The following is a 20,482-nucleotide window of genomic DNA, read 5'->3' as shown; positions in this document are numbered from 1 at the left end:
GAGTTAATGCCTGAAATTGGGTACTCTTGGCACACTCTAGGCACTGTTGTTCTCGGAATATTTAATTCCCTACCGATATTAAAAACTAAATGTCTTATGCGTCTAGCTCCAATTACCATTTCACGTTCAAAGTGTGGTAATTCCCGTCGCGCGGCCATAATCACGTCGGAACCCTTTTCACACGAATCACCTCAGCGTAAATAACAGTTCCACCAATGCGGTACCCCCTCATACCTTGTGTACTCGATGCTACCGCCATCTGTATATGTGCAAAGTGCTATCCCGTGACTTCTGTCAGGTCAGTGTAGTCTCCCTGTGGGAGTCGATGCCACAGCACCGCTGACATGCTGTCTGCGCACACTAAGGAGTCTGCGAGTCATGTCGTTTCCGGAACATTTTTATACTTCCATCTTTCATTGATCATTTTAAGGATTTATCGGATGTTTCGTACTATCCAAACTTACTTCACAATTATCTTCCTTGTACCCACGTTTGTCTCTCCAGCATCTGTTAGTGTCCATTTTACAGCTGTCCACTCCTCTTCGACTGAACCGTGCGCTGTGATATTCCATGTCGTAGTATCCAGATCTTTAGTGAATTTTCAGTCCGTCTCATCTTTCCTCAGTTCTCCAGTATCCCACTTCCCCCCGCACAGTTTTCCCAGTCGATTCCCTCAAATTCAAATTAGCTCTTCATCATTATGAAATCATTATCTGAGATCATCCCGTGCAGTGGAAGCGAGCATGGTCAGAGTCGCCTGAGTGGGAGCATCCAACAGCAGAACACTGCCTGAACAGAACGAAGAATCACGCCACTGACATTGGGGCCATGACCTACTGACAGATAGCTGGCCGTTACTCCCCATGACTTCAGGATCGCAGAGCACCTAAGCGTGTACCTCCTCGTCAGGGCAGAAGCACACACTTGAGAGCCAATGATGGCCAGGGTTGTCAAAACGAGGCATCTGTACCTACATTGTGACTATTTCAACGGCGCCTCCCGCCGGAGGATCGAGGCCTCCCTCGGGCATGGGTGTGCGTGTTGTTCTTAGCATAAGTTAGTTTAGGTGCGTTTAAGCAGTGTGTACGTCTAAGGATCGATGACCTCAGCAGTTTCGTCCCTTAGGAATTCACACACATTGGAACAGTATTTCAAGTTGAATAAAACATCTCTCTCGACCAGTGATGTGTCACTGGACATAACGACACCTCCCTCCACCTCACTCATGCCGTTAGTGTTATTATTACATCACCTGCAGAACAGGTAAGGGTAAAAAAGATCTACAGATGACTTGACGGAAGGTAGGTCTTCTTTTCCCAGATGTACCATATAAAATAACCCTTTTTATAGTAAAGGGAACATACACAGTTTAGATGTCAAACCACGATTGGGCCATTTTTATTTCTTCGGTCGCCAGTTTAATTTTGTTGATCAAGGCGAGGCTGTAGGGTTATAGACATTGCTCTTCAGCACTGCAGGGCGGCTTGGCTCACAACAGCACCAGTAAGCATCATGCTGTGCGCCATCATACAAATTTTTATTCTCTAATGCTTTGGCCTGGCCAGCTATAGAGATGCGCAAGATATTTCTGCACTGTTCTCAAGCAGTCTGTTTCTTTACTCAAATGGCTCGTCACATTGCACTTTTCATTTTCTGCTCGATTTATTTCACTTATTTCAGTCAGTCGTTGATTAAAATTTACCATTTTAAACGCTCTTAAGATGCATATGCTCCTCAGCGATTTATAAGCGCTATTGAAGAAGCCTCTATTTCAAACGGTGTACAAATTATTTATCATGGGGCTATGTAGGCGTCATGTATACTGTCGAGTAACTGTCAGTATGGCACCCTTCACGGTGCACACAAAAGATGTGGTTACACTGTAATCACCTATGGTTCACAAGTACAGTCCAACCTGGGTCGTCGTAAATTGTAGATCATGCACCAAAAGGATAATCCAGATAATTGAAGGTTCAACAAATCCGTCAATAATCTGTATAGCAGCAATATAATATGTAGCCCTGTGGAAATCTAGTACACAGCCATTCATGGAAGGACGGCATAGGCGAGACAGAAACTTTAGTAAAGCACAATTCGAACTTTTTGCACTACACCAGTGGATGTTTATTATCTCTGGTTGACATAGCATTTAGACCCATTTGATGACCTACAAGCCACCCATGTGATGACCTACAAGCCACCGGAAGAGTCGTTGATAGCAAATGTCTCATGGTATCAATCTCCTGTCGGATGGAAAAACATGGCATATCTACCATCTACAATCAATGTGTGGGGCTGGAAGTGTCCCTGTCAGCACTGTGAAACCCGTCAGGGGGAGGGGAGACGTCGGTTGGCGAGCCAGCTGTCCATCTCGGTATATGGCCTCGCTGTGTCTCTGCTTGCTGTGACGGTGTGGTAATAATGTTGAGTCAGGTGGAGCTGGTGTTTCGGTCTCTGGATCCATGCTTAAAGTCATTGGTGCTGGAGATGGAGAAGAGCCCTATCCCATGCGGTATCAGCTCCAATGGTACGGAACTGTGAGATGTAGCTCAGCCAGGAACAGCAAGTCTTATAGAGCCAGCTGTGGGTCCGGTAGTGTTTCTTTCGTGGTGGAAGCCGGTGAGGATTGGCACAGTTGCATGGCGAGTAGTACCAGCATGGTGCCATTGCCTTCCACTCCGATCATTTGACGTCCATGGACGGCTCTGATGACTCCTGATGTCCATACTGGATCATTCCGGAAGGTGTCAGCCCAAACCTCTGGCGACTGTGTGCTAGAGTAGGTGTGCTGAAGCTCTTGGGAGATTCCAGATGATACGGTCTCGGCGGCCACGCAGCAGTTCCACCGCAGTGCGCCCCGGTATCGGTGTTGTCCACTGGGAAGCCATGATCTAGGTCAGAAACTCAGCCTTCGGCGTCGCGGACAGCTACTTAAACATTTGTATCTTATGGGAGCAGATGAGGCATTCGGCTTCACTAGTGGAGGTCATGTGGAATGACGCCGTGGTGCGTCATGTCATTCGGAGACCATAAATCCTGAATCTAACTGGGGACATCGCTGGGGTGAACGACGTTCTAGCTATATAAGGAAACACGGAACATATCTGTAAGCTCATTTTTTGTATATGATGGTGGGGCCACTATGGCTTCTCAGTATAAAATATAAAATTAAAAACATCTTCAGCTGTCTATATTTTGAATGTAATTTATTTATGTGGTAACTCACGACGGTCAGAGGGCCTGAAGATGGTGTAATGAAACACCGAAACTGGTCACGTAAATAAATGTGTTTTTAGTTTTACGTGATTTTCTCGGAAAATAAGTCTATGACAATGAACAACATCTTTCTTGCGAGTGCCTTCATTCATGTCATCCCCTCAGAGCTCAACGTGCAGGAGGTTTGTGATACATTGACGCAGTGGCGACGGGATGACCACCTGACAGTTGTCGTCCTCGAGTGTCCGCATTAGCACTCCCTGTACCACCTGGGTCTTGTTACTCAGGAAAAACATGTCCAGCGTTCTGGAAGGTAGCGTGGTGGGGAGAGTGCCCAGTTTTGCCGAAAGTACGTCATAACTTTCTTGAGGACAGAGTGCTCAACTGTATTCTTCTTAATTACGGACACAGTGAGAGAAAATCCTTGAAGTCGGTTCAGTAAGGTACTGCTAGCGGAGCACAGTGTTTCTCGCAAGTCAAATGTGGGATGTAGTCCCATACACAGTCAACATCAGACCACCGATCTGCTCGGGCAGCTTGCTGGCGCTCACGCCACTGTCGTAACAGTAAGCAACCGACAGGCCCACGGCTCGTAGTGATGTGGGAAAGTGGGGAGGAGAGGGGAGGAGCGATCGAACAAGGCAACTCGTCACGAGAATCTATAGGAAACGTGACTCTTCTGCGGTCGCTAACGTTAGTCCTATTGTGATGTATCGCTTCGAACTAATTACTGCATTTCATGCAGTCCTAGGACTGTTGTGTTTATGAGAAGTGACAATGAAACGAAACTGACACTTCTTTTACTTGATGAGGCGAAGAACACGAACCAGTTAAGTACGAAACCTTGTGGTACTTACCACTGATGCACCCTTATGATGAATGTCCTTTCGGACAAAGTTTAAATTAACATAAATTTTTATTTCTTGGTTATTTTATTCAGCTGTTAATCATAAAACGCTGGATGTCGATGAACTCTACGCTTTCACTAAAGCGTCAGTGTGTATTAATTCTAGGACAATCGTTTAATTTGTAGTCTGTGGGTTAGCTTCTGTGCGTAGATTTCCTTCTCATCACTGCGGAAAAAAACTACCTGCGCGAGTGTGTAAGTCCAAACATCGACATAATCGTATAAGCAAACTTATAAAGTCGTGGAAATTTATATTGAGGTTTTAAAGTATCAGCAAGGATTACTTTCCTACGAAATTTATCGCACAACTGTCTGTCACACCCTCCGCCACGCACCGTACGGTGTATTGATAGTAACTAGCTAGACTTAGATGTAAATGTAGATGTAGGATCATAAGTCCTAACTGTAGATAGGCATCCTGCCACTTTAAATTGATGCTGGTGTGTCTGACATCCGTTTTGAATTTTCTAATCCCGCCATAATGACGTATTTCATCGATTTAAAAAGACGTCCACTTTAAGCATTGCACAATTAACTTTAAATAATGGCACTGGTGAACTGCATATACCACTACTCCATTTTTTCTTATTCTTTGAAGAAACTGTGTTTCTCATCCTTGGTCATTCACCTATAATATCACTGATGTTTGGAAACTTGCGGGGTATGCTTTAACTTCGGTGTGGTGGATTTCACCTACGTACAGTACGTCGAAAAGCATCTCCTGGCGTCACCTGTTGTACACAGTAGCACTACGAGATTGGTGCTGTGTCCGCCTCGATAGCTGGGTGGTCAGCGTGTGACAAAATACCATGCAAAGTGGCCCGGGTTCGATTCCCGCCGGGGTCGGAGAGTTTCTCCGCTTAAGGACTGGGTGCTGTGTGGTGATCATCATCATCTCATCCCCGTCAACACGCGTGTCACCAAAGTGGCGTCAACTAAAGAAACTAGCACCTGGCGATCGGTCTACCCGACGGGAGGCCCTCGTCACAAGACACTTCATGTAAATGTTACTGTAAAGTTTATCAGAGCTGTGTGAGCGGCCTTTTGTCAGTGTATTCGTGAGTGGTTCATCTATGCAAAGTCCTGTAGGTATACGTACGTATCTGTAATAATATCTGTATTCATTTTGTAGCAGGTTTGGTCAATTTTTATGTACGAAATTTTTTCTCCTTTTTCGTTTTCATTGAAGTGAATATAACAGCACGCTTTACATCTAATGCAGGAGTTCGAGTAGGCAAAATACTTCAGTAAAAACTACGGATATGTTGAATGAAGAATCTACGAAGTTGATAACTGGAGATTCTGACAGTGATGGGAGTGAGGACGCAATAAACGTCAGTGACTGTGGCGCAGATTCACAACAAGTGATGACCAGTTTGTTATCAGAGAAGAACTGTTGGCATTCCTTGGCTTGTTTCTCCTCTCATGAGTGAGATAATGCAATCTCACACACTTAGGTGAGCTACGGGCATTGGAGGATACTGAAATAAAAATACGTCGAGCTTGTGTGAGGTACAAGAGATTTCTGTTTATTCAGATGAGAATCAGATTTGATGACAAAGAAACAACAAATGGCAGAACATTTTGTAACAAACTTGCGGCAGTTCGATTTGTGTTCAAATAATTTTTGAACAACTGGAAAGAAGTGTATAGTTTAAGTGAATATGTCAAGGCAGGTGAGATTTTGGTTCCCTTCAGAAGGAACTCATCCAATACCAGCCAAGTACGGCCTCAGTGTTTCAGCTTATCTGATACCTCAAGAACTTATGGTCAAAAACAGAAGAGCTGCTCGGTCGCCTACTTTTGGAGTTCAAAGGACTCTTACTCTTAAGTCCCATGTACCAAAGAAGGGACATGTATTACATCCACGACGAACAGTAATGGAGCTATGGATCCAGAAACACAGGAACTGAACTTTCACACGGGTAACATGGAAATTTATTGTGGCAAAAAGCCAGAAGGGCCCTAAAATATGCCAAATACACCCACAGAAATTGTACCTCGATTTTTGGACAATGTAAAAGGAAAAAAAAAAGAAAATAGAAAGCTCACTTATCTTAACGGGCATTCCAGCGTATGCTAGCTGAGTCTTTGCTGAAGTGCAGGATAACATATGAAGGAACCCTTATGTTGAACAAACGGGAAATACCTCAAGAAATAATGGTCAAAAACAGAAGAGCTGCTCGGTCGCCTACTTTTGGAGTTCAAAGGACTTTTACTCTTAAGTCCCATGTACCAAAGAAGAGACATGTATAACATCCATGACGAACTGTAATGGAGCTGTGGATCCAGAAACACAGGAACTGAACTTCATCACCTGTTATTTTACATCTAACGGTTGTGTGGACGCAGTTGACACTAACTATTGCGTGTCCAGAAGAACCAGAAGATGGAAACTGTGACACTTTTTCTACCTTCTGAATATACCAGGAATCAATGTCCAGATCATATATAATTTTTCACTTTCAAGTATCACTAGGAGTGAGTTTTTAAAAACTAGTAATCTGGGATTAATGAAAGAATATCTAACCCTTGTAGCCCATGTATTTAACTGGGAGCGTAAAGGAATCTCTTGGCAGCATTAGATGCATTGGCAGTGAAATTGTCGTTGAAGAAACACTAAGAAAAGTCAGAGGCTAGAGCTAAGTTTGTCGAAGGTACACACAACACAGCTCAATGCTACACCTGTTTTGAAGCCCTAAAAGACAGTAACTGACATTGATATGCCACTCAAATGCACGCTTTTGCCCTGAATTCTGTTATGAGGTGAAAATAATTTTTTTTGTGACAAACTAAACTCGTTGTATGTCTACAATAACCACAAATAGCTGCAGCTACATAATTGTTGGTCCTGAACTGAGAACAGAGGAACTATGCGCACAGCACACGGCACGCGGGGAATAAAGTAACAAATACAATACCTACGGTTTAACTATATACGCTTGCATCTAAAGCTACATGGAACTTCATCATACCGACATCACACAGTTTGCACTTCCGTCACGCTTTGTAATGAAATCTAAGTCAAGCATTTTACCGCGAGCGCTCTCTTCCTAGGCAGCGAGAGAGCGTGACGCCTGGTCCTAAATAGGGTGTAAGCGTTCGCTGTCGGCTGATAGTGAAACAAATAATTATATTATTCAACGAAAAGGGTTCTTAGGACTGAACAATGAAATTAATTGTTCATCGTCTCTTACCAGGTAAATGCAAATTTCGTTGACTGGGGTATGCCAAGAGGTGGGTTCAAAAAATGTTCAAATCTGTGTGAAATCTTATGGGACTTAACTGATAAGGTCATCAGTCAAGCTGACACACTACTTAACCTAAATTATCCTAAGCACAAACACACACACCCATGCCCGAGGGAGGACTCGAACCTCCGCCGGGACCAGCCGCACAGTAGAGGTGGGTTCAGCTGCCTGTCGAAAAATATGATCCTGCTCCACGCACACTGGCCCCTTTCGTCGCAAAAATGCGAGATTGGTGTCGTATTTGTGGACTGTGAGTGAATGTAACGATCGCACGTATGGTGTATGTTACCCTTATGTTGTAGGCCTATGTGATGGCGAGAGAAAGGAGAGGGTGAAACGTGGTACCGGCACATAACCATCCCCTCCAGAGATTTGGAATTTAGTCCAGGACATCGTCGCACTGGTGTTCGAAAACTTTGCGCCACCAGCCGTCCACCACCTGCTGTACGAGTACCGGCAGTGAAAATTTCATTCACCACCTGTATGCGAACCAGTATACTGTAGAGTCGAGTGCCACTAAGTAGTTGTGTTTTACGGACCTCGGGTTCGGAGGCGGGTAGCAACAAGGTCAAATTTTATGTCTTAAAAATGTATTGAAATTTTGGATGCCTAATATAATAGACCGCGCTTCTTTTGTGGGTAACTGATAAGGGCTGAAGTGTGAGTTTTAGTCTTGTACGTGATTGGTTGCTCATGGCCGTCATCACTGAAACGTCCCCTAGAAGAATTATAAATGACTATGCTTAAACTGACACACAATATTTTTAGCGCAACGCAATCTGACTTTCAAAAATCCCTACAAAAGAGTGGCCCTGACTAACATTGACCTATACCTTTCACAAATCACTTACCTCACAAAAATCTTCGTTACTCGAACTACTGCAATACAGCGAGCTCCAATACTGCCAGCTAAATAAAAGATTCTAGCTACTGAAGTCACTAACTACTGATAGGCATAGTTAGCAAATGAAAGATTTTGATAGAGAACAAACAATGTATTTACCTTAATAGTGTTCAAAAGTCATATATATATATCCGTTCATGACATCCAGTCTTACAATTTTACTGTCTCTGTCCAGATCATCCGCTCTCAAAACTCCGCCATCTCACTCCCCACATCCACCACTGCTGGCGGCTCACCTTCAACTGCGCAACGCTACGCGCTGTTCACATCTAGCTGCCCAACACTACAATAGCAAACAACAATGCAAACCAGCCACAGACTGCACACAGCACAGCCAGTGATTTTCATACAGAGTGCTACTTGTCAGTACCAAAAAAAAAAAAAAACCTAAACAGCCTACTTACATAGCCCCCATGCTCCCCACAAAAAATTTTACAGATTGTCTTGGGCAGTGGCCAATGCAGATCTGAAAAAAATTGTCATAGTTACAATAACAAAGATATCAAATGCACACACTTTTTACACTGTTGGTCAAAAGTAAAAATTGTTCTCATAAAGACAGTCCTGATCATTTATCACAATAGTAATTCCATTTTTTTTACGAAGTCTCATTAGTAAAAGAAATTGCACACAGAAGTAGTGGATTTCCATGCAGTCTTGAAGAAGTAGTCCTTCCAACGGAAAGACAGTGTACACTCTTGACATGCAGACAGGTAATGGGCCACAACAGCGCAAACCCACAGCAGAGTCAGTCGAAGTTGAAGAAAGTTGGTAGGTAGTTCATCACAGAGCAGACCACTGTAGTCTTGTTAGAGATTACGGTACTGGTGAGCCACCAGACGTGCAGACCCACTGCAATCCTTGTAGAAATTATGGTATTGGTGGGCCATCAAAGATGCAGACCCACTGTAGTCCTTGTAGAAATAATGGTATTGGTGTGCCATCAAAGATGCAGACTCTCTGTAGTCCTTGTAGAGACGGCCAGCAGCCATCTGTTGCGACTTTGCAGGTGCACAATCACCATCGAAGAGTCTTGCGGACAATATAGTGAGTCCATAAACCACCACTTATGCACTCACAAAGTTTTTAGAGTTGACCTTAGAACCAGCAATGCTATTAACCAGTCCCTTGCTGAATTATTAACACATGTGCAAACACTAACAGTCCCTTTTTTTTACTTATTGTGCATATACTATGACCAACAGAAATGTGTGCAGTGAAATGAATTGGTGTCAATTACAATTTTATAACACGAGAATATAATAACAAAGGTACAAAATTCATCATTAAAAACATAATAATACAGAAAACATTTGTAGTAATACAGGCTTTACAAATGAATAAAAATAAACATATACATCAGTGTTACAGGAATTATGACACACGTACATACATAAAAGATCAGAATCACTTTTGAAACATCAACTTCACACATGGGCAACAAAACAGAATAAATACTGGCTAAACATATTTACAATGTAAATAACATATTATTAGAAAAATTCTACAACATAACTCTTATCAGCTCAACACATAAAGACAGGAGAAACACAAATACACAAGGGTACACAAACACATAGTAAAATAACACAAAAGGATAGGGTTTGTTTTCAGTGTGACATTTGATACTGCAGTCCAACCCAAAACTACATTCGATAGATCTTTCCTCTTATTTCAACATTTGTTTCAAACAAAAAAATCCTATCCAAGCATGCTTTCTGTATTTATATGTTCACATATTTCTTACCTCATTATTTATTTTCCATTATCTTACCTCATCATTTATTTCCAAGAAAATCTTACCTAAACCTGTTGTCCCTAAACCCTACTTTTATGTTCGTATCCTCTTTCAAAATCGTTTTTTGGCCAAACCATTTTCTTACAGCTTCTCAATGCATTTCTTGCAATTCATCACAACTCGTTCTCTTATATAGCCTACCCCATCTTAAGCTAACTTAAATCTACTGAGCTCAGATATATATACTAAAGGACAAGGCAATGCAGCAGTACAAAACAATTAACACAGACAGCAATGACAAAAAATGCAAATTGGCAAAACAAGCAGCAGTGTATCTAAATGAGCAAAGCAAATGCAATATTACAACTAATATGAGCCAATGTGCATCCACAAGAAAAATAAAACGGTAGTAAAAATGGCTTAATGCAATGTAAAATTCTGTAGAACTTTGCCTGGCAAACAGCAGCAGCAAATGCAATAACTTATACCTAAACATGACAAAGTTCAATCAGAAAAAATAGTACACTAAAGACAACAATGCAGATAAGGGAAATGTCTATTCACGTCTTAATGTCTATGTCATTAAAGAGGTATTTTACGAAAAAAATTACCAAGTAGTTGAAAAGAAAATTATGTATGCAGTTACTGTTATTAGTTCCTTCTTATTGTTCTTTCATTTCCTAGTGCTCATTTCTCGAAGAATGTGGTTCATAAAATTGTTATTTAATAGACCTGTTGAGAGAAAGTTTGCACATTAGCAAATGCATTTAATTTTATTATACAAAACCAATGCTGCAACACAGCTGGAAACCAGACATCAAATGAAGTAAGCAACTATGTAAAGCAAAGCTTGAAAACATTCAGTCGCCATGTAGCATTTCATGAGTCAGCAGAAATTCTCTCAAGTTTGTAGAAAGACACTTGTCATAATAAGGTGTGCAGATGTAAGAATATTTCCCATCAATTCATAAGCATTTCAACAAGTGGCACAAAGCACGTGCTCCACAGTATAATCATATGTTTCTAAGTAATAGCGTGTCATATTTGCGATGCTTTCTACAAAGTAATGTCACTAGCGAGGATAATAATCGCCTCTTTTTTTTCCACCTAATGGCTTTCTTTTTTCAGGCGACTATCGCTCAGCTGGGCGCCCATTACGCATTACGTCAAGGTCACTAACCATCCTTAACGAAACATTTACGACAGCGGTCTCCACTACAATGGCAGTTTGATATAAAAAAATTTCGCAGGTCGAAAAGTTACAATAGAAATCTGTAGAAACGAAATCTCATGAATAGCAGTGTTCTGATACATTCACACACGGACAAACAACTCATAACTCTTAAAGTACGATTATTGGTTCCAACATCCTTTTTCACAAACCACAGTCTCTAACTTCTATTCATTATTCATATACATATAAACAAGTAATCACATTCCTCAAATGTGGTAGTATCATCTTATTGATCATAAACATACCTCAACAGCACAATACACATCGTCATCGTAATAATAACATCATAAAACCTCAGCCAAATCTCAAAAACGTCGTAGCTTTCTGCAATTACACTCCTGGAAATTGAAATAAGAACACCGTGAATTCATTGTCCCAGGAAGGGGAAACTTTATTGACACATTCCTGGGGTCAGATACATCACATGATCACACTGACAGAACCACAGGCACATAGACACAGGCAACAGAGCATGCACAATGTCGGCACTAGTACAGTGTATATCTACCTTTCGCAGCAATGCAGGCTGCTATTCTCCCATGGAGACGATCGTAGAGATGCTGGATGTAGTCCTGTGGAACGGCTTGCCATGCCATTTCCACCTGGCGCCACAGTTGGACCAGCGTTCGTGCTGGACGTGCAGACCGTGTGAGACGACGCTTCATCCAGTCCCAAACATGCTCAGAGGGGGACAGATCCGGAGATCTTGCTGGCCAGAGTAGTTGACTTACACCTTCTAGAGCACGTTGGGTGGCACGGGATACATGCGGACGTGCGTTGTCCTGTTGGAACAGCAAGTTCCCTTGCCGGTCTAGGAATGGTAGAACGATGGGTTCGATGACGGTTTGGATGTACCGTGCACTATTCAGTGTCCCCTCGACGATCACCAGTGGTGTACGGCCAGTGTAGGAGATCACTCCCCACACCATGATGCCGGGTGTTGGCCCTGTGTGCCTCGGTCGTATGCAGTCCTGATTGTGGCGCTCACCTGCACGGCGCCAAACACGCATACGACCATCATTGGCACCAAGGTAGAAGCGACTCTCATCGCTGAAGACGTCTCCATTCGTCCCTCCATTCACGCCTGTCGCGACACCACTGGAGGCGGGCTGCACGATGTTGGGGCGTGAGCGGAAGACGGCCTAACGGTGTGCGGGACCGTAGCCCAGCTTCATGGAGACGGTTGCGAATGGTCCTCGCCGATACCCCAGGAGCGACAGTGTCCCTAATTTGCTGGGAAGTGGCGGTGCGGTCCCCTACGGCACTGCGTAGGATCCTACGGTCTTTGCGTGCATCCATGCGTCGCTGCGGTCCGGTCCCAGGTCGACGGGCACGTGCACCTTCCGCCGACCACTGGCGACAACATCGATGTACTGTGGAGACCCCACGCCCCACGTGTTGAGCAATTCGGCGGTACGTCCACCCGGCCTCCCGCATGCCCACTACACGCCCTCGCTCAAAGTCCGTCAACTGCACATACGGTTCACGTCCACGCTGTCGCGGCATGCTACCAGTGTTAAAGACTGCGATGGAGCTCCGTATGCCACGGCAAACTGGCTGACACTGACGGCGGCGGTGCACAAATGCTGCGCAGCTAGCGCCATTCGACGGCCAACACCGTGGTTCCTGGTGTGTCCGCTGTGCCGTGCGTGTGATCATTGCTTGTACAGCCCTCTCGCAGTGTCCGGAGCAAGTATGGTGGGTCTGACACACCGGTGTCAATGTGTTCTTTTTTCCATTTCCAGGAGTGTATTTCAAAACCTAAAAAAAAATATTCTCTGCTCATTTCAATAGTGTCATCTATCTCAAACGTACTTTAAAAATCATGATCGCATACCAAATACATCATTCAAAGCTCTCATTGCATCACAATGGTTCCCAAAAAATATGAACAGTTCACAAAGTACAGACAAAACACAATTTCATAAGTGTGATGTTATCCAACTGTGTAATTACGTAAACATCTGTCACTGATGTAGTAAAATAAATGTTTGTCTCTCTCAGTTAAATGATCAGATAGCTGTGTAATTTACGTGTTAGAGAAATATGGCACCGATGAGTAAAGTTGTATAAGCAAATACCACATTAGCTAGGGCTCCTTGTGCTTGCCAAACACACGGTACACAAAGTAAGCGTGTACCCTCCTGAGGATTAATGTAATTATACCCTCATGTGTCACAGATTACAGGAATGGAATGAAATGTATCACAGGAAACCTTAGTATCTTTGAAATTCAAAAATCTATAAAAATAAATGTTTTAAGTACAAAATTAATCACTCAAATACGTGTCCATTAGCGCTAAATGTGCGTCTTGCTGTAAGATAATTCTGTGGAAGTGTCGTAGTTATCGTCCTCCGAAATCTAAGTTCTGCAGAAGTCAATGTACTTACCTCATCTTAAAAAAAGTGAAATGCTATGCGTATAGATATTGTAGGTATTACGTACATTACCGTGGTCAAGAAAGTACTACACTGTAACGTATTGTTGTGCTACAAAAAAAGTTGTCTCATTGTAGCTATACCACAAATGTTACTACTAAAACATGTTTTACTTTCCAGAAGAATTCAGAAAAACCGTGAAGATATAAAGCAGATACAGCACAAAAGCAACAATGTAAATTGTGTCACACATTAGTAGCGTCGTGATATAATCGTGTAGCTGTCAAAGACACCAAATACTAAGTCGTCTTTAATCTCACAGAAAGTACTTCAAATAAAGAATGTCTTTTCAAGTAAACCAAAATGTTGCATTAAAATCTCATTAGCAGTATATGTTCTAAGTATGTAAGCCTTATAGTCGTTACATAATCGTGCAACTAACAAGCAGGAATGTAGACACACAATAAAACTGTGTCATCTGTTCACTATAAAATGCATTCTTAATTACTGTCTAAATACGTTCCTAGGTTCTAGACTGGCTAGTTAATTTTAAAACATAGTTGCATGTTAACAGTTTCTGAGTGTGACAAAGAGTGCTAGTAACGTCAAATGAAAAATTTTATAGCAAAGACTAAGTTAAAAAGCAGATTATGTCTCAATAAACGGTTTTACATGTGAAATGTAGTGTAAATCTTTACTCTTCCTAGTGCTCAGAGTTTCAACTTGAACGCAATTATGCGGTATACGTCGGTAAAGGATACTGGAATTTTCCTCAAGGTTAGCTTATGTTATTTTTCTCAAGCCCAGCCGGCGCACGTGGCTGCCTGCGGTGCGAGCCATTGTCTGTTTCTTTGTTGGCGCGCGTTGTTATTAGGATTAGGAGACCTAACTTCTACAAATTCACCTTGACGAGAACGTCCTGCCCTGTTTGGATCTCGCCAGTTCTGATGAATTTCAGGTTTGTCGTTATGATTATATCGTCTGTCGTCATGTCGGTAATTTTCTTAATTAATTTCTTGTCGGTCACGTGGTGTAGAATTTCTCCCGGAATCGTAACTACGCGGTGGACCTTAGCGTCTGACGTTATTCTGTCTCCCTTGATAATAATAATAATTATTTTGTTTTCCATATTGTCTGTTTCTCTGATTGTCTCTGTGATAGTCATTACCGCAGAGAGGTGATCTTTCCCTGTAATTATTACTACTCTGCCAACGGTTGTAATACGGGTGGTGTCTGTTTTGGTCACGATTTACGTTTTAAGAATAACCTTTTCGTGCCCAGTTATTATTTCTTTCTTCGCGGAATTGTGACGGATGTGACCTGTAATTGTTGTGTTCCTGTTTTTGCGTCCCGTGATTGTCAGTGTCAATTTCCAATTCTTGTAACAGTCCCTGAAAAGCTTCAATGCCGTCTTTTCAACGTCCTGCTAAAATAATATGTCGTAAATGTTCAGGTAATTGGATAAAGCAAATGCGGATGAGTTCTAAGGGGCTGTATGGATTTGACAGGTACTGATTCTTGTGCAACATGTCTTCAAAATATTTCACAAGACTGGAAAATTCAGGCTGTTCGAAATGTTTCATCATTATGATGCTATGTTTTGTTTTGTCTTGAGTAGCTTGGGACCAATATGCTGAGAGGAAGGCATGATAAAATTCTCTTTCACTGTGATAATCGTGAATGAACGATCACATTCTTAGAGCTGGTTCATCCCCTAAATGGCCACATGTAAATTCTAATCTATGCTCTAATGACCAGTTCGGAGGAAAACAATGAGAGAATTGACGAAGCCACGCTTTTGGATGAATGTCGTTGCCGGAATTCATAAATGTTTTGAATTTACATGTAGTAACAAACAGCTTATAGTCAAAATCATCATGTCGGCGAGTCGCATATCGGTCATTGTTACTGCGTTTCGGCGGTTCATCTCAAAATTCGGTGTACCTTGCCAATTTCTTTCATAATTTCCGAAGTGCCCTGTGTTATTATTTTGTAGCTGTTCCGTATTTCAATGTCCCTCTCCCCACACTGGAGCGCGAGTGTCCTCTGAAATATGTAATTCTTGTATTACCTGTGTCAACTGATCTTGTACTTTCAAGATTTCTCTTTTGTGTTGCGTATTAATTTGAGTCTGATTTTGTTTGAATTTCCTAATTTGTTCGTACTCTTCTGTACCATTAAAGACTACCGGTCTTGTGTCATTCAGATTATCATCTACCTTCGTAGATAAATTATTTAGCTTATCCGAAAGTTCGACTACTTTCTCTGATAATGAACTATTTTCCTCCATGTGTCTTTCTGCACCGATTTCCATAGCATCCTGAGTTTTGCAAGTAGCATAACCGAATCGGTAGATGCAACTGAGTCAATTTTAGCGCGCAAGGTCTCGTGATTTTCATGAACAATAGTTTGCAGTTCTTTTACGGCTGCTTCGTGATTCTGTAATGCATTTTCATTCCGCGAAAAAACAGGTTGAAAATGCTCACAATTTTGTGTTTTTACATCATTACAGACTTTCTGACATTTCGATTCGATGTTATGTAACTCAGTAGTTAAATATTCACGTGTTTGCTTAAGCATGGTGTCTAACTTTCGAAGAATTTGTTCCATTGTGTCTAACTCTTGAAGATTTTGTTCCATTGTGTCTAACTTTTGCTGTGTTTGTCTCTGATTTTGTTCCATTGTGTCTAACGTTTGATGATTTTGTTCCATTGTGTCTAACTTTTGAAGCTTTTGTCCCATTTGTTGCATTAAATGTAATAACAATGCACTGGTGTCTGAAACATGCTCTTGAACCGCAATATTCACATTTTGAAAAGCAGAAAATGTGACTTGACTTATTTGAGAAAACGGCGAGTACGCAAAACCTTAATCTACAGTATTTGCAAGATTGTGTCCTGTCATTTCGGAATCCTGAGGCGAGCTGTTGCGACCGATCGATCGATAATGCTTCCCTGTTCACTATTTGTTTCACTGTCTATGCTATTATTTGCCGCCCGCTCTATTTCCCTATGCACAGTTACCAAATTACTACTTTGAATGTCTGTTAATTCATTACACAGTGGTGCTGATGAGCTACGCTCGTCGTCACTATTATTTCTCAGTTTACTTTGGAGCCTAGTATTACGTTTTTCACACGCCATTATTGTCACAACTTTTCACACGATAACATAGGAAAGCACAATTTGAAGAGCAAAATAAGAAAACACATTAACATAGCACTCAAAATAATATCTCGTTAATTGCAAGCACAGTTGCGAAATACTTGGTGCAAATTTACATGCAAGTCACAAATGTTTTACTGTACAGCAATGAAAAACTACGAGTACAAAGGAAATTCTCTCTATAATTACGCGCTAGCAATAAACAATAGCTCCACTAATTACACAAACTACAAGAAAAAATCAGAAGATTCCAGTGAGCTATCCAGGCAGGGTCGCCATATGAAACGTCCCCTAGAAAAATTATAAATGACTGTGCTTAAACTGACACACAATATTTTTAGCGTAACGCAATCTGACTTTCAAAAATCCCTACAAAATAATGGCCCTGACTAACATTAAACTATACCTTTCACAAATCACTTACCTCACAAATCACTTACCTCACAAAAATCTTCATTACTCGAACTACTGCAATACAGTGAGCTCCAATACTGCCAGCTAAATAAAAGATTCTAACTACTGAAGTCACTAACTACTGATAGGCATAGTTAGAAATGAAAGATTTTGATAGAGAACAAACAATGTATTTACCTTAATAGTGTTCAAAAGTCATTGTATATATATATCAGTTCATGACATCCAGTCTTACAAATTTACTGACTCTGTCCAGATCATCCGCTCTCAAAACTCCGCCATCTCACTCCCCACATCCACCACTGCTGGCGGCTCACCTCCAACTGTGCAACGCTATGTGCTGTTCACATCCAGCTGCCCAATACTACAATAGCAAACAACAATGCAAACCAGCCACAGACTGAACACAGCACAGCCAGTGATTTTCATACAGAGCGCTACGTGGCGGTATCAACAAAAAAAACCTAAACAGCCTACTTACATCGCTTTCGTGAGAAACAACAGCCCGGATGGCGACATCTGTTGGTAGTCAGAAATTGGAGTTATGAGGGATTATAGGTCACCAGAGAATGTTGACTTAATGAAAACCTCCTAACACGGCTATAACTATCACTTTATCCTATCTTGAGTAGATTATAAAAGGATCTTGCCATTTGGGTGACATTTGCCCTATGTTTTACGGAATAACTTATTCTGTCGAGGAATAATAGTAAATGTTTGAAGATCGTAAACACATCATTCTTTCCAATGGATTTCACATGTTACTGAGTCGGTTGAAGTCCTTTGTGACTGAATCTGTGGCCTAAGTACCCATTTGCTCTTGAAAGCATACACACTTTCGTAGGCTGCTTTATGACCCACTTTGTTGTAGTGTATAGAACACAAAAAGGAAGTTCACAAGGTTTTGCACTATTATAGCAATACTTACTAATATGTAGTCCTGATATTTGACTGTATTCAGAATGTTTTGAAATAGTTGCCCGGAAAATGTTGGAAAGTTGATTGTTGGTGTACTAGCAATTCGATAAAGGGACCTTTTGTGTCTGTACAATCCAAAGGAAATGTTGATGACCATGAACTGGTTAGGCTGTTCGTCTGGTTCAAATTGTAAATAAGCTTCAGAAAGATCCATTTTAGCAAAGTACTGTCAATCAGATAGTCTTGACAGGAGCTTTTATGACCTTTGAATGAGACAGACCTCAATCTCTGATTGTATATTTCTGGCTCATTAAAGTCACCACAAGTAAGTGCGAAGCCATTCGTTTTTTGTGACACTACAAGTTGTGTTGCTTGCTGGTTTATGCGACAGGTGTGACGGTGCATTATTGCTCCGGATGGTCTAATATGGGCTTCAAGTCGACATGGGCTTACACGGAACTATAAATTATATGCACGCTGTAATCCTGGTGAAACAAGGTCAGAAAATTGGTACATAATCGGACGACTGGCTTTTTGTGCAACGTCGCTACCGCGCATTTGCAGCGCAAAAGGATATGGTGTTTGCTGAAAGACAGCAACCTTTGCACTGTCGGCTGAAGGGACAGAGAACCAACTTGAGCATAAGATTCCTAATTTGTAACAGAAACCAGAAAACCAACGTCGACAAGAAATTTAAGTTATTAGATGTTGATCATTAGTGGGAGAGAGAGCTTGTGCGGTGCTTCTGTGAAAGGACTCAAGTGTGAGTGGTACACGCTTACACTGCTATGGCGGTTGTTGCTGTGATGCGCTGCGACGCTGCAAGCTCTCAATACATGTGATTGTTTATAGCATTGCGCACACTGCGTGTGTCTGCGGGCACTGAGTGTTTGCACACTCTAGATACTGCTTCCTGACGTTATAGTAAGGTTGGGCTTTAGTGGGACTACGTGAAGAATATTGAGTTAAATAAGTGCCGCTGTCGATTTGTTGTTAGGATTTGTCCCTAAATTGACATAGGAGATTGAAACCTGAACCGGATGACGAAGATGACGAGTTCCGATCACTCCGTTTTACATAAATTATTTCACTTTCATAATAATATTTCTGTGCTACATTGGATATGTTAAGGTGTTTTACAGCAGATACTCTGCTTTTCTCTAGCAAGTGTCGTGCGTGCATCTGGCAATTTCACTATTGTTACCACTTCTTCAAGAGCAAGATTTGTTAAACTCAGCGCCTATGAACCAAGATCTTTGTCGGGTACATACATAGTTCACTACATCATACACCAACGTATCAGCATAGAATTTTTTACACTTTTGTTTTTCATGGACACCGAATCCATTATCACTGAACTTGATCTGTTGTCCCAATACACACTATAAGTTCGAGTCCTCATCACCTATAATACAGCCAGTATGGTTCACACACTCTTCATTGTATAGAAATTATAAATAAACGATCGTTCACGATTCCAGCCCACCCCAGGTCGTCGTAAACTGTAGGACGCAACTAACGAGAATAATTTAGATAGCGTAGCGTCCAGAAGATCAGTCAACAGTCTGCAGAGCAGCAATGCAAAACGTGCTATTGTTGAATTCAAGTAAATTGCCAGGTCACGTAAGTACGCTGTAAACGAGATAGAGACTTCAGCACAGCATGATTCGAAGTGCCTTGCAGCAGCCTGGAGGCAGTGTTTTACCTCTAGCTTGACATCAACACTTTTCATAATTCTCCTTGTAATTTAGTCTGTGTTTGTTTCTCATTGCACTACTCTAGCTTGACAGCATTCTATGAAACCTCAGCAGATGGACAAATGAGTGTTCATATCTGTTGGTCGTGCGAATAGAGCACGCCAAGTCATTTATATAACTGAAATAGTTCCGACGAACTTCTGTTTTTGATGGTAGATTTTAGCATTTTGTTTCAGCTGATCTTACCAAGTCACAATTTCGGCGAGGTGCTAGCTGATCACATACGTCTGCAAATTACAACCACCTGCCACGAAGCCATTAAGCAATACGTTAACCCTACCAAATATATTTTGAGCTCCCATGCACCTACCACCAGCACTAGAGTGATATTTTTTTTCTATATGCTCTATGACGCTGAAAAACCCGTAATATAGAAGGGCATGATGAAAATAACGCCTCCGAATTTCTTACGTGAACACTCTTACAGCTTTTTAAAATGAAACAAGCGGTATTAACATTGTATATTTTTAATCTTCATGTCTACGTATTTGCTGTGCTCTGCCGCTAAAGGACTAAGAATCGCAAGGTGTAACATGGTGGTGCGTAACGTAAATAAGTCAATGCGTGGGAAACTGCTGCAGTAATTATGTTTCGAATTTC

General features: G+C 41.6%; 1 protein-coding gene across 1 annotated transcript in view; it reads left to right on the top strand.

The window, feature by feature from the left end:
• LOC124794752 (zwei Ig domain protein zig-8-like) overlaps positions 1-20,482 on the top strand; it is a 134,755-nt gene that overhangs the window by 30,934 nt on the left and 83,339 nt on the right. The gene's annotated exons all lie outside the window — the stretch shown is intronic.

The sequence above is a fragment of the Schistocerca piceifrons genome, chromosome 1 (assembly GCF_021461385.2).
Source record: "Schistocerca piceifrons isolate TAMUIC-IGC-003096 chromosome 1, iqSchPice1.1, whole genome shotgun sequence".
In the NCBI taxonomy this organism is placed as follows: Eukaryota; Metazoa; Arthropoda; class Insecta; order Orthoptera; family Acrididae; genus Schistocerca; species Schistocerca piceifrons.
Note: the sequence above shows the minus strand (reverse complement) of the source record. Positions and strands in the feature narration are given on the sequence as shown.